Source organism: Astatotilapia calliptera, chromosome 8 (genome assembly GCF_900246225.1).
Source record: "Astatotilapia calliptera chromosome 8, fAstCal1.2, whole genome shotgun sequence".
NCBI classification, from domain to species: Eukaryota; Metazoa; Chordata; class Actinopteri; order Cichliformes; family Cichlidae; genus Astatotilapia; species Astatotilapia calliptera.
Window position 1 is genome coordinate 18,959,413 of NC_039309.1, and position 12,433 is coordinate 18,971,845.

Genomic DNA, 12,433 nt, shown 5'->3' on the forward strand with positions numbered 1-12,433 from the left:
CTTATGTAATTATACCACTCAGTTGGTGACTGTGTGGGGATGGCTGGTTATGGTGCACCTGAGTTTATGCTTGGTATTCCATATGATGAAGCAATTGACATGTGGTCTCTGGGGCTGGTAGCTGTGGAGCTTTCTATAGAGGTGCCACTCTGCCCTGGGGATATGGATTATGATGTTTTGAAATTTATCATAGACATCAGGGTCAGCCACCAGATTATGTTCTGGACTCCGGCTTGTGCACTGATGACTATTTCATAGAAGACAACTACAACGAACAGCACTGGACATTTAAGAGTGAAAAACAATTTCAATACGAGACAAGATTACAATCCCAGAATACTCGATATATAAAACGTAAGTGTATTGATAACCTCGAACAACTACTGAAAATGTTCAACATTTATTTGTCAGCCTAGTTAAACAGATGTTGGCCTTGGATGCAAACCAGCACATAACACCCTCAGAGGTTCTCCAGGATCCCTTTTAGACCCTGGCCTCTCTGCGAGTTCCCCCTGCACTGACATGAGTAGCACAGGGGGAAAAACTTTGTGGTCTTTCAGCAGCCTTCAAGCTGGAAAAGAGAAAGACCACAAAAATCAATCTCAAGCACAGTTTCTTTTACCCCAGATAAAAGTGAAAAACACACAAATAGGGGTTGGAAAAGGCAACTAACAGCAAATTACACTCCAAAGATTAATTAACCTGCTTTGGCTGTTTGTTTGTTTTTTAGTTTTCACTCCCCCCCCCCCAAAAAAAACCTCTATGGGAACTAACAATTCTTGTGAAAAACAATTAGAAAGCCCCCCCCAAAAAATAACAACAACAAACAACAATGAATATGGTCTTGAACTTGGGCACAATTTTTCTTAACATCCATTTAGTAATCTCTATGTCAAGTTCTTACTAATATTCAAAGCGGAGCAGCAGACACCTTACCATCACATTAGTCCTTCAGTCAGACTCACACCACCATGTTCACACTGATAAATTCGATGCAAATTGGAAATAAATTGGATATTAATTAATAAACCTGCTTTAAGCATCATATAATTATTGTTTGTAATTCTTTATAAATATATAAATAGTGCTAGGGCCCAGAATGCAGCTAAATCTATTTTTGGTTAGTATGTTTAGTTATTTTATTTTAAAATATAACATTTTTTAAGACTATTGTTGGTTTTAATCTAGTTTAAACCAAACCAGCCAATCAGAATTTTTGCATCCAAGTATGTGATTGGTTGGTTTTGTGGCACACTTATAACGGTGTACAGAGAGTTGAGTGTGCATGAAGCAGAGATGTTGTGAGCGCGAACGACACACTGAGAGCAGGTCCGCAGCTGTCTGTCAGCACACAGAGCAGAGATCTGAGGAAGAGCAAATGCGAACAAATGAGCGAGAGGGGCTGTAATTATGTGTGCATATGAATAATAGCAAACACTGAAATATATGTCTTGCACATAAGAATGAATTTTGTTCGCTCAAATTAAAATTCTCTTCACTCAAAATAATTTTCTCATCAAAATGCAAAAATTGTGCTCGCATTTTTTTTAACATGCGCTCAGAATAGAGGCACAAAAATAACACCATAGACTTCAAAGCATTTAACACTAAAACTGCCAAGAGGGTCTTATATTGCATGTTTTCTCTCATTTTAAAAGATGAAAATTAATGTAATTATTTTACAAATGAAAAAATGTTATTAAAGGTAACAAATCACATTCTAACTCCAGTACAAACAGATTGTTTGCTGAAGTGGACAAAGTTTGCCAACTTTAATACTTTCCTTGACTTGTACTACTGGAGTATCATTTTTAATACATTCACATGTATCCCACTGACACACGTGACACAAAGTATTTGCTGTCTCATAACTTCAGCTGTGTTGCTTGATGTTGGAGAGATACACTGGAGGCCTATGCACACTGTTTATGGGGCAGTCTGGTTAAGACAGTGTTATTCTGTGATATGTAAGTTTTGTATTGTAGAGTTGTTGAACTGTGTTTTTATTTAATTATCATATCAAATTAGATGTTATCAGCCTACAAATGGGAGATTTGAAATGCTTTGTTCTTCATGAATAAGGAAAAAACAAACAAATACAAAAAAAACAAAGACAAAATTGTTTTAACTTTTTAAAAACTTGATTTATTTATTAGACTTTTGATGTTACAAAGCTGACTATAACACAAAGATGTATGTTGAAGGACTTGACTTCAGGTTGATTATCTAGCCTTGGCCAAACCCACCGTTTTCTGGCCTCTGTTGAAGATGGAATAGTACTGTCCGAGGAAGACATTGCCCAGGATCCACAGGTTGCTACCTTGACCACTGAAGCCAGTGAGGCAGCCATAGCTCTGGGACTAAGGAGGAGATGTAACAGAAAAAAAATAAATACAATTTAGGGAATATGTAGAGAAGTTATAAAACATACAGTGGGGCAAAAAAGTATTTAGTCAGCCACCGATTGTGCAAGTTCCCCACCTAAAATGATGACAGAGGTCAGTAATTTGCACCAGAGGTACACTTCAACTGTGAGAGACAGAATGTGAAAAAAAAATCCATGAATTCACATGGTAGGATTTGTAAAGAATTTATTCGTAAATCAGGGTGGAAAATAAGTATTTGGTCAATAACAAAAATACAACTCAATACTTTGTAACATAACCTTTGTTGGCAATAACAGAGGTCAAACGTTTACTATAGGTCTTTACCAGGTTTGCACACACAGTAGCTGGTATTTTGGCCCATTCCTCCATGCAGATCTTCTCGAGAGCAGTGATGCTTTGGGGCTGTCGCCGAGCAACACGGACTTTCAACTCCCGCCACAGATTTTCTATGGGGTTGAGGTCTGGAGACTGGCTAGGCCACTCCAGGACTTTCAAATGCTTCTTACGGAGCCACTCCTTTGTTGCCCGGGCGGTGTGTTTTGGATCATTGTCATGTTGGAAGACCCAGCCTCGTTTCATCTTCAAAGTTCTCACTGATGGAAGGAGGTTTTGGCTCAAAATCTCACGATACATGGCCCCATTCATTCTGTCCTTAACACGGATCAGTCGTCCTGTCCCCTTGGCAGAAAAACAGCCCCATAGCATGATGTTTCCACCCCCATGCTTCACAGTAGGTATGGTGTTCTTGGGATGCAACTCAGTATTCTTCTTCCTCCAAACACGACGAGTTGAGTTTATACCAAAAAGTTCTACTTTGGTTTCATCTGACCACATGACATTCTCCCAATCCTCTGCTGTATCATCCATGTGCTCTGTGGCAAACTTCAGACGGGCCTGGACATGCACTGGCTTCAGCAGCGGAACACGTCTGGCACTGCGGGATTTGATTCCCTGCCGTTGTAGTGTGTTACTGATGGTGACCTTTGTTACTTTGGTCCCAGCTCTCTGCAGGTCATTCACCAGGTCCCCCCGTGTGGTTCTGGGATCTTTGCTCACCGTTCTCATGATCATTTTGACCCCACGGGATGAGATCTTGTGTGGAGCCCCAGATCGAGGGAGATTATCAGTGGTCTTGTATGTCTTCCATTTTCTGATGATTGCTCCCACAGTTGATTTTTTCACACCAAGCTGCTTGCCTATTGTAGATTCACTCTTCCTAGTCTGGTGCAGGTCTACAATACTTTTCCTGGTGTCCTTCGAAAGCTCTTTGGTCTTGGCCATGGCGGAGTTTGGAGTCTGACTGTTTGAGGCTGTGGACAGGTGTCTTTTATACAGATGATGAGTTCAAACAGGTGCCATTCATACAGGTAACGAGTGGGGGACAGAAAAGCTTCTTACAGAAGACGTTACAGGTCTGTGAGAGCCAGAGATTTTCCTTGTTTGAGGTGACCAAATACTTATTTTCCACCCTGATTTACGAATAAATTCTTTACAAATCCTACCATGTGGATTCATGGATTTTTTTTTCACATTCTGTCTCTCACAGTTGAAGTGTACCTCTGGTGCAAATTACTGACCTCTGTCATCATTTTAAGTGGGGGAACTTGCACAATCGGTGGCTGACTAAATACTTTTTTGCCCCACTGTATATAAGGAAAGGAATTCTTATCTGACTGATGTAGGCAGAGGCTGGGAGAGTGAACTGCTGTCCATTGATGTTAAAGGTCACATCAGGCATTTGGTCAATGTTGTTGCAGCTGACCATGTACTGATGGAAAAGGAAAGTTAAAATAAGCTGCCTGTAAAATATGTAAATTTTGAAGAGTATCAGTTTCACCAGACCAAGTGGTACTTCACTCAACATATTTCTCCATATTTTTTGTTTTTTAGCACTGACCTCTCCATTCTGACTTCTTGCTCCCAGCCAAGCATTGATGTTGTCAATGTCACTTTAAGGTCCAACAATCAGAGAGGTTCCAGTGTCCACAATAGCCTCACAACCACCATTACAAGCCACAGCCTGACCATTACCAGAAACACTGTAATGGACAACACAGTATGCATTAGGAAAGAAACTTCTTTGGCAATATAGCTCTATCATGATTCTGAAACAAATATAGGGCTGTAACTTTTGGTTTTACCTGTCAACTGTGATCTAACAGTACAGTTCTTTGGAGAGAGGAATCCAGGTGGAATTGAGTACAAATTAATATATGAGGCATCTATAGATAATTTCCAGAGTCAGGTAGAATCCCGCATAATACTTATGAGCTCAGATACAGGGAGAAGAGGTTCTGGTCAGTCAAGCCTGCATTCATGTTATCAAACACAGGTGACGCACCAGAGGCAGACTTGGGTAGGCCAGACCAAGGATACCATCAGCCTGCATGTACTGCATGAAAGGGGCCTCAGTTTGGCTCAAACTAAAGATCTGATTTGTCACAGTCAGACCAGCAACCTGCCAACCAAAGATGAAGCCAGTACAGTTTGAAACCAATGGTGATGGTTTTTTGAAAAGTTCTTTTTCATACCATTCTATTGATCTCCATTTAAAACCAAAACCACTCCAAATGTTATTTAAAGAATCACATGTGAAAAACCCCTTCATTTGTGTTTTATATGTTCAGATTTCACATTCATAAATACTTTTTGAGGCAATCGCAGTTTTTACTGTGAAAGCACTGTAATACCTTTACAATTACTATTAAACAAGTGAAAGTTCTTTTCCCTGGTTTATAAAAATATTTTGGAGCAATACTTTCAGGCTAACATAGTTTTTATTTTGTAGGGATTATCATGGCGTTTTTTCATCTTTACATTTACTGTTAAACAGACTGATGTTTTGGGGTTGTTTTTGCTTGTTTTAAAATTCTCACCGTCACAGTGTCATATCCCAAGAAGCCAGTCATGCTGCCAGTGCCATACGTCATACTGAGAGGTCTGCCATACTGTCTGTATGTGCTGCTCCTACCAGGGTCAAAAAGAAAACACAGTTTATGGCAAAATGCTGTACCTCAGTTCTATTACCTAACTACCAAATCCTAAATATAAAAACCATCCATCCATAATCTGAGTTCTGATAACGGGGGCAGCAGTTTGAGCAGAGAAGCACAGACTCTCCCCACTCTGGCTACCTCTTCAACTCCAAGCCAGCCAAGAATTATAATCTCTCCAGCAGCTCCTGGGTCTTAACCAGAGTCTCCTCTTTGTAGAAGATACTTGAAACAGTTCACCTACATTGTGTGTCTATTAGAAATGTCTCAATCTTGCACACCAGATCAGGCTCCTTCCCCACCAGAGAAATAACATGTACCACTAGTTAGTTTATTGGAAGTGCCAGTCATCGTCACCGAACCCCTACGGCCCTAACCTGGGCCAGACTCCAGGGTGGGACCTTGGTAACTCAGTCTTGGGAACTGTAAACTGGACCCTTGACCCTTATATTTTTTTTTTTTGTCATTATAAAGGTTTTCAGAATCACTCTCTGACTTTGTGTGGAAATGCATTATGTAATCATAGATTTACATACTGCAGGCTGCACTGAACGAGGCAATCAGACAGTGCCACCATGGCAAACACAGCAAAGGCCTACTTTATTGTTTCAACTCTACCGTCTACTGCAATAGAAGATAATGTATATAAGAACAACAGAACACTTTACTCCTGTAGTCAAATATTAGGTGTACAACCCTGTTAATGGACGTGTATGTAGACTCTAAAGCATGATTGCACAGAGATGCACTCTGCATAACCCTAACCCATATTTTTCACATTAGGCTAAATCCTAAAACTTTCTATTGAAATGTAAAGAGGTGTTTTTTTCATATCAGCAACCTCTTAAGAGTTTTACTATTTATGCTTCTTTTATTTTAGCGGACCTGACAGTGTGTCATATATGTCTGTAACTGTTTAAGAGAAGGCTGTAAATGGATGATTTATAGTCTGACTTACTGAACGAGGCACTTGGAGAGTGATACCATGGCAAACACAGCAAAGGCCCACTTCATTGTTTTGACTCTGCCCTCAACTGCAGTAGAAAACGATGCATATCAGAACAGAACACTTTACTAAAATAGTAAATGTACAACTTTGTGGAAGGACCTATCTGTAGACTCTAAAGCATGAGTGGCATATATTTTCATACAGGTAGAATGATATTTTTATGTAATCCAATAAAATAATTAAAAAATAAATAAATCTCATAATATATAGCGCTTTTATTTACTACATTTATTTAAAAAGTGAAACAAAGTCTACATATGTATGTGTGCACCAAGTCTCACCAAGTCTCTGTGAAAGCGATAGCCAATCCTTTTTTTTAAAGGTCATCATCATTGTTCTGAAGTCCATAGGAATAGGACTCCCCAGGAACCTACGCCAGGATCCTGTTTGTGGACTTCAGCTCTGCCTTCAACACCATCCTTCCAGACCATCTCCGAGACAAGCTTTCCCAGATGAATGTGCCTGATCCCGTGGATCACTGACTTCCTGACGGACAGGAAGCAGCACGTGAGGCTGGGAAAGAATGTCTCGGACTCCCGGACCATCAGCACCGGCTCCCCTCAGGGCTGTGTTCTTTCTCCTCTGCTCTTCTCCCTGTACACCAACTGCTGCACCTCCACCCACCAGTCTGTCAAGCTAATCAAGTTTGCAGATGACACCACCGTTATTGGGCTCATCTCTGACGGGGATGAGTCTGCCTACAGGAGGGAGGTTGAACGTCTGGTGTCCTGGTGCAGCCACAACAACCTGGTGCTGAATGCCCAGAAGACAGTGGAGATTATTGTGGACTTCAGGAAGCACACAGCCCCACTCCCCCCCATCATCCTGACTGACACCCCCATCACCTCTGTGGACTCATTCCGCTTCCTGGGTACCACCATCACCCAGGACCTGAAGTGGGAGCCCACCATCACCTCCGTCATCAAGAAAGCCCAGCAGAGGATGTACTTCCTGAGGCAGCTGAAGAAATTCAACCTGCCAACACGGACGATGATGCAGTTTTACACTGCAATCATCGAGTCCATCCTCACCTCCTCCATCACCGTGTGGTACGCTGGAGCCACTATCAGGGACAAACAGAGACTGCAGCGTGTTGTGCGCTCTGCTGAGAAGGTGATTGGCTGCAGACTCCCATCTCTGCAGGACCTGTACACCTCCAGGACATTGCGGCGTGCAGCTCGGATCTCAGCTGACCCTTCTCACCCTGGACACAGTCTGTTTGACCTGCTCCCCTCAGGCAGGAGGCTCCGGTCCATTCGCACCAGAACCTCTCGCCATAAGAACAGTTTCTTCCCCTCTGCTGCTGGACACATGAACAATAACCATATGACTGTTCCCGCTACTAACACATGACCCTACGCTGTGTTCACTGCATCATTCCATGATTGGCACTGATCACCACCTGCACTCATGTATATATCTTTCTACGTAGCACTCTTAATTCTTATCCCTACTTTTATTTTTTCATGTCTATTTAAGTGCTATTTATGACACTATTTAAGTGCTATTTATGACACTATGTTTGCACTGAAGCACCGCAGCAATTTCCTAATGTTGTAAACCTGCTCAACATTTGGCAATAAACCCCTTTCTGATTCTGATTCTGATTCTGATAAAAATGGAGCATGATAAAAGGCCAGTGATAAGTAGCTTTGGTTTTTAGGAGCTTTTATTTTGAATATCTAATCCACTTCCTTTAAAACCTGTAAGCCCTCAAAACTTTGAATGACAGTCATATAATGAAGTATTGGCTTGAAGATGTGAGCATGTTTTTTGTGATGAATAATAGCTGTGTTTGAATGGTCCTGATAAACAGAGGGCACACTGACCCTCTTAAACACTCACAGAATCGGCCTTGATGAGTTTTAGCCTGAAAAAGAAAGGGTGGCATAGCCAAAAAGCTATGTTGCTATGGCAACCACAATCAGTGAGAAGAGGGAGAGGTGCGAAAACCCCTCGTCTGCATGAGAGGGAGACACAAAAAGACACAAACATGGATTTCCCTCTCAAACAAAAGGTTATGAAGAGAAAACTACAAATCATAATGAAATATTCTTTCACGTGGCAGCAACTTCCCGAGTACAAAATACTCTTGATCAGAGGGAAGTTGAAGCAGCACAAACATAGCACAGTTGATTGACACCAGTTTTGTTTGTTTCCGTTAATGTGGGGGGAGCTGGTTGACCTCTGATGACCTCTAGAAACTTTTATTAATATCTTTTAAATGATAGCAGCACAAACGATTTTTACAGCACAAACGTGTGACACCACTTTTGTTGGATTTGAAGGTGGGGCCAACTTGACTCTGAGTCGCAGTGTAAAGACAGCCAGTGCTTCTGATTTTCAGCTGAAATTTGTGGGCTACGTTCTGTAAGAGTGTGGAGAATGGAGGAGGTTACGTTTTGGTGACATTCATGAGAGAACTATAAATCCTAATTCACACCATGGAGACCTGCTCCAAAAAGCTGACGTAGATGTTGCTGGTTCTAAGAAATAAGCACTTCAAGTTTCAGAACATGTTTACCGCCTTCTTGTTTCAGTATAGAAAAAGAAAAGGCTCTAAAAAGTGCGTCATCTCGCCCTTGGAGTCATCTTGTCCCCTTTTTGGCCCATCACAGACATCGACCTGTTTTCCCTGCGGACATACTGATGGGATTCCTGATCGTGCTTCAGTAAGAAAATTGTTTATGTTCGTGGTGTGATGTGATGTGCATGTAGAAACTGTTTTGATGTGCTTGGGTAAAAAATGATTATTTTGTCGCTTGACGCGGTGCTGATTGCACCAGCCGACTGCGCCACGCAGAGTCTCTGACTTGAGCTTGTTGGTCTGTCATCTGACTCACACAGGGTCTCCTCCACATAGCCTTCATTTACAAACTGCTTTATCAAACCAAACATTACAGCTGACAGCTGGATTTTCCTGTTTCAGTGCCACCAGCCAAACAACAAAGAACCACTTACTGCTTAAGAGACAGAGAATAAAAATGGACAGTATATCATCAGTTTCTTAACATAAAACTCACTGTTGCAGCAAGTGTAAAAAAGTGATCCCCTTAAACTAACTTTTAGTGCTATTGTCGTTATTTTGCCACATCTTTACCTCTCAGACCGATGTGGATGAAAACAGAGGTTCTCATATTTTTCTGGAATTCCCCTCTTCAGAGTTTATTAACAATTAAAAACTATCCAAACTGGATTTTACTCTTAATAGATTTTATATATGTAAGTCTCCAAAGCATTAAAATACTTTAATGTCACTTAATATTTTTCACTTTATTATCGGCAGCCTCCCTAGGATAACCACATTAATACATCCCAAATGAGGGACATGGAGTGTGTTTGTGAGTTTGTAATGCTCAGAGGTGGTCCCAGTTTGTTTTCTTGGCTGATGTAAAAATAAATGCACAAATAAATAAAGGCCATATACACAAAGAGAGTGATGAAAGAGCTGAATTCAGTTTTTAAATACATACAATAAGCATAAATGCAAGCAGACGTTTGTTCAGCATTGTTCCTGCACATGTGTAAGAGCAGTGCATCCTCCAGGGCGGCTGTAGCTCAGTAGGTAGGGAGTGGGCCATCTACCAATCAGATCAGTGATCACTAACTTAATGCTAAAGTATCCCTGGGCACTAAACTGATCCCTGAATCGTTTCACGTGTTTCCCCTGGAGTCAGAGTGTGTGAGTATTAGGTTAAACGTGCTTAGGCGTAGAAAAAAAATCACTTGTATGAATGTTTGTGAATGAGCCTTGCAGTAAAGAAAGCACTTTAAGTTCTAGAATTTAGTATAAAAGTACTACATAAATACCAGTAAATGTAATCCCCTTTTCACTGTAATTACAGATGCAAGCCTGACTTTGGTTTTCAGTATGAAATCATCCAAGATGAACGCCTTCCTAGCTTTTAGTGAAAGCCAATACTAGAGTCAATCCTAGAATACAAGAGTATAAAGTGGTACAACTAATTCATCTTCACTGGCTCAACGCTTCCATATCCCCACCATAGGCTGAGTGTACTCAGGTTAAACTGTCTTGTGAACGCGCATAGACTTCATTTGAGTTTCATGGGAAAAACAGGAAAAGGGGTTTGGAACATGAAATCCCTTTCAGGTGAGATAAAATAAGTCACGCAGATGAAAAAAAAGAACATACAAACAAAAATCCCAACAAATGTCTTCTACTTTCAACCGCTCGCTTTAGGGTCACCGTCTGCCCCCATCTCATCCATAAACAAGGAAAATCTCTGGCTCTCACAGACCTGTAACGTCTTCTGTAAGAAGCTTTTCTGTCCCCCCACTCGTTACCTGTATGAATGGCACCTGTTTGAACTCATCATCTGTATAAAAGACACCTGTCCACAGCCTCAACCAGTCAGACTCCAAACTCCGCCATGGCCAAGACCAAACAGCTTTCGAAGGACACCAGGAAAAGTATTGTAGACCTGCATCAGACTGGGAAGAGTGAATCTACAATAGGCAAGCAGCTTGGTGTGAAAAAATCAACTGTGGGAGCAATCATCAGAAAATGGAAGACATACAAGACCACTGATAATCTCCCTCGATCTGGGGCTCCACACAAGATCTCAAATGGGGTCAAAATGATCATGAGAACGGTGAGCAAAGATCCCAGAACCACACGGGGGGACCTGGTGAATGACCTGCAGAGAGCTGGGACCAAAGTAACAAAGGTCACCATCAGTAACACACTACAACGGCAGGGAATCAAATCCCGCAGTGCCAGACGTGTTCCGCTGCTGAAGCCAGTGCATGTCCAGGCCCGTCTGAAGTTTGCCACAGAGCACATGGATGATACAGCAGAGGATTGGGAGAATGTCATGTGGTCAGATGAAACCAAAGTAGAACTTTTTGGTATAAACTCAACTCGTCGTGTTTGGAGGAAGACGAATACTGAGTTGCATCCCAAGAACACCATACCTACTGTGAAGCATGGGGGTGGAAACATCATGCTATGGGGCTGTTTTTCTGCCAAGGGGACAGGACGACTGATCCGTGTTAAGGACAGAATGAATGGGGCCATGTATCGTGAGATTTTGAGCCAAAACCTCCTTCCATCAGTGAGAACTTTGAAGATGAAACGAGGCTGGGTCTTCCAACATGACAATGATCCAAAACACACCGCCCGGGCAACAAAGGAGTGGCTCCGTAAGAAGCATTTGAAAGTCCTGGAGTGGCCTAGCCAGTCTCCAGACCTCAACCCCATAGAAAATCACATTATAATTTGTCTGCATCTCAGCTTTGCCTCTAACTTTGTCTCCAAACTGCTTAACCTGAGCTGTTATATGTTATATATATATTTCTGTGTGTGTGTTTGTGTATAAAGTTATGTTCTCTTTGATAAATTCCTACGCTTGCAAATCTTTGATGTTGTAAAAGAGGGAATTTTCTCATTCTTGACAAAGTGAACAGATAATAAATGACATCTGTAATCAGTACATCAAGATCGTTCTCTGTTATTCTCTTAAGCCATCAGGTTTGATGAATAGTTTGGCCTACAGGGAACAAAGTTTGCTGACTTTATGACTCAGCTGAACTCGTACTACGCAAATGCCGTGTTTTAGAATGTGTGGTTTGGGGTATTAGCATCCTTGGGTGGTGGATCCAAGTTTTTGAGTGAACTGATGTTGTTTTTAGAAAGTCAAACTGGCTTCAGGATCACCCCTATGTATCTGCTATATTCTACTTCTCTTAAGCCATCTGGTTTCACGAGCAGTCTAGCATACAGTGAACAATGTTTGTTGACTGTTCAGCTACATAGGTGTCGTGTTTTTAACTTCTAGTTTTGTCACTGACGCATGTGGGAAAAGTAATTGTTGTTTCATAGCTTCAGTTGTGTTGCTCAATGTTGATCATTCTGTTGTAGGCTTCAGTGGTGCTGTACATAGAAACATTTCCAAACAAATGTATTTTTTGGCACATTGCTATTTGTACATATTTTAATGATTAAGTGGAGTCACATCCTTAATCCTGACAGTACACAAATATTGTTCTCTGTTATACTCTTAAGCCATCAGGTTTGACGAGTC

General features: G+C 41.4%; 1 pseudogene; it reads right to left on the reverse strand.

Annotated features, from left to right (window-relative positions):
• Positions 1-2,222: 2,222 nt before the first annotated feature.
• On the reverse strand, positions 2,223-6,394 carry LOC113028408 (pepsin A-like; annotated as a pseudogene).
• Positions 6,395-12,433: the final 6,039 nt, after the last annotated feature.